Here is a 2,742-nt window from a genome sequence, read left to right on the forward strand (position 1 = left end):
GGTTTCTCAACCACCAAATTTGGAACACAAGACTGTTGAAGAGCTGCCCGACATAGATCCAGACATGTTTCCCGTATTCATTACTAAATCCTCCTATATTTCACTTATCTAACACATCTACGATATGTTTGTCTGACTTGGTACATCTTTTTTCTCTTTTATACTACAGCCAGAAGGCTACAGATGCACTGTTACTATCTCACGCATTGTGCAAAACAGCAAATGGTGGTACCCATCTTGCTCCAGGTGCCACAAATCTTCATCTCAAACTTCAATTGGATATCACTGCACATCATGTGGCTGCACAGATATTAACTTTAGGTAAATCTTAGCACACACACTTGATTTACTACCATTTATTTCATCTTGATAAAGTCTTATCTTTACTACAAACTTAATTGCTGCTTCGAAATACTCATAATTTCCATTGACAGATACAAGCTCAGCTTCATTGCTACTGATGGGACATGTGAAGCAGAGTTCTTTTGTTTTGATAGCATAGCCAGAAAAATTGTAGGAAAACCTTGTGACAACCTTGTTACAACAGTTACAACTTCTCAGGGCCCCCAAACAGCCCTAGCCGCTATTGTGTGTCTGAAATTTACCCTTGCAGTTGCCATCAATATGTCAGCCTACTCAGTCACAAATAGAGTCTTCTTTATTCTGTCTATTTTAGCAAATCATGGAAGACAGTCCTTCATACCATCTAACATGCCTAGCCATCCTCAACGAGAGTTGCATACACAAGATGAAATACCTAGCCTTCCGACCACACAAGACTCTCCAGCAACATCAATGGCAAAACTATCTACCTGTAGCAACAAAAAAACGAGGTACGAAACTTCTTATTTTTCTTGCCATGTACAGCCTATTATAAACATATCATTCCTTCATGCATACAACTTGATGAAGTCTATTCAACAGGCATGGCGCGTTCTAATATATTCAGATATGCCGCATGACACAGAGGTACCTTTAGTACTGCTAAATACTTAATTTCCATGCACTCACAAAGTTACATATCTATTGCATTTTAATACCAGATATAAATTGATACAAACAATACCCACAGAATAAATAAACTAAGACAAAATGAACTTCCACTTTGTCATAGCAAACTACATTCATATATTTTATGCACTTAATCATAGGGTGATGACCAGCGCATAAGTGAAGTCAACAATCAAGAGTTATCGTCACCACCGAAAAGGTATGTATTACAAAGATAGTTGAACATAATAGCAGTACCAACGGCGACCTTCTTTTAAATGATAGATCTTATTTTCCATGCTAATACAACATTCATGATATTATATAGGATAAAACATAGCCACACTAACAAAGGCATACCAGATCTTATAGACCCAAAAAAGAAAAGCTCCTAGATCGTCATCAAGTTCATGGAGGTATAACACCATGTGCAAACCTTATTCATACACCGCTGTTGAGCGCCATTTTGAGCTGGCGGACGGTCCGGCCCTAAGGCCGGACGGTCCGCGGTCCGGATAGTCCGCGCCTGTGGGCCGGACGGTCCGCACATGCGCAGAGCAGTTTAGGGTTCCGAGTTTTGTGCTATGTTTGTTGGCTAGATTTGCGGAATTAGCTCGGAATCCAGTTGTGTAAAGGGTCCAGCCCCCCTCCTCTATAAAAAGAGAGGTCTACGGCCGATTTGTAATCATCAATCGAATCAATACAACTTCTATTTCGCATTTTATCCTAGGAGTAGTTCTAGTCTAGTTTAGGTTTAGCTTCTTGATCCCCAAATTCTCCACCTCTCCTCGACTCTACGTCGATTAGAGGAGTCTAGGTCGGCCTGCCCGAGCCTAGACAACTCCTAGGATCTCTCCTCCCCGACGGGGTTCCTCCCGGGAGCGAGATCCAGGCGCCGCCGGCGATCTTCCGCCGCCCCTGCGCACGCGCGGACCGTCCGGCCGTCAGGCAGGGAACCCGAGCTCCTGCACCAGGTCGTGGACCGTCCGGCCCTGCGCTGCGGACCGTCCGCGCTTGACCAGAGAGCACCGCCGCCTCACGCCAGGTCGCGAACCGTCCGGCCCTGTGCCGCGGACCGTCCGCGCCTGACCAGAGAGCACCGCCGCCGGTTCTTCTTGAGTATTTGGCGCTCCAAAAAAGCGTCAACATACTTTTTGGCGACTCCGCTGGGGAAGACATATTTAGACCTATCAAATCGGCCCTTAATGGCCGGTTCAAGGGATAGCTCTGATATTTCCCCAAGCAACATCATAGAGCCGACTTGGGACACATTGCCGGCTGACGAACAGCTCCAGTTTGAGGAGCACAAGGAGCAGATGATCCAGGAGGCAAAAGCGAGGTTCTTGGCCAACTTCAAAGTGGACAGGAACAACAAAGTCGTCCGACATCGGGCGACGAATCCAGCTTCACTGCGACCCACGCCAGACATCCCCAATGTAAGTAATACAAACGAGCTGCAATCTCTTAAGAATTATGTAGATGAACAGCGTGAGCAAATGCAAAATATCATAGGGGATATGCAAAACGAATATAGGAGATTAGCGCGTGCATTTGACAAATCTTGCATTGCAAATTTCCCATCACACGAGGTAGAATTAGGGGGTAATACGCGTAATGCATCGGTTGTAGGTTGTCACGACCAGTCACAACCCCTTTATGGGATGCCGATGGACACGTACCCTGAGCAACCGCAAATCGGCAGCAAAACAGTCGATCTGCACATGTCTGGACCGTCCGCTCGTGATCGCGGAC

At 45.8% G+C, this 2,742-nt stretch overlaps 1 long non-coding RNA gene across 1 annotated transcript; it reads left to right on the forward strand.

Annotated features, from left to right (window-relative positions):
* Nucleotides 1–930: 930 nt before the first annotated feature.
* LOC111589801 (uncharacterized) lies at nt 931–1,211 on the forward strand. Its single transcript, XR_002748907.1, has 2 exons — nt 931–969; nt 1,152–1,211. It is a non-coding gene; the product is annotated as an uncharacterized lncRNA (long non-coding RNA).
* The last annotated feature ends 1,531 nt before the right edge of the window (nt 1,212–2,742 follow it).

Source organism: Zea mays, chromosome 7 (assembly GCF_902167145.1).
Source record: "Zea mays cultivar B73 chromosome 7, Zm-B73-REFERENCE-NAM-5.0, whole genome shotgun sequence".
NCBI lineage: Eukaryota > Viridiplantae > Streptophyta > Magnoliopsida > Poales > Poaceae > Zea > Zea mays.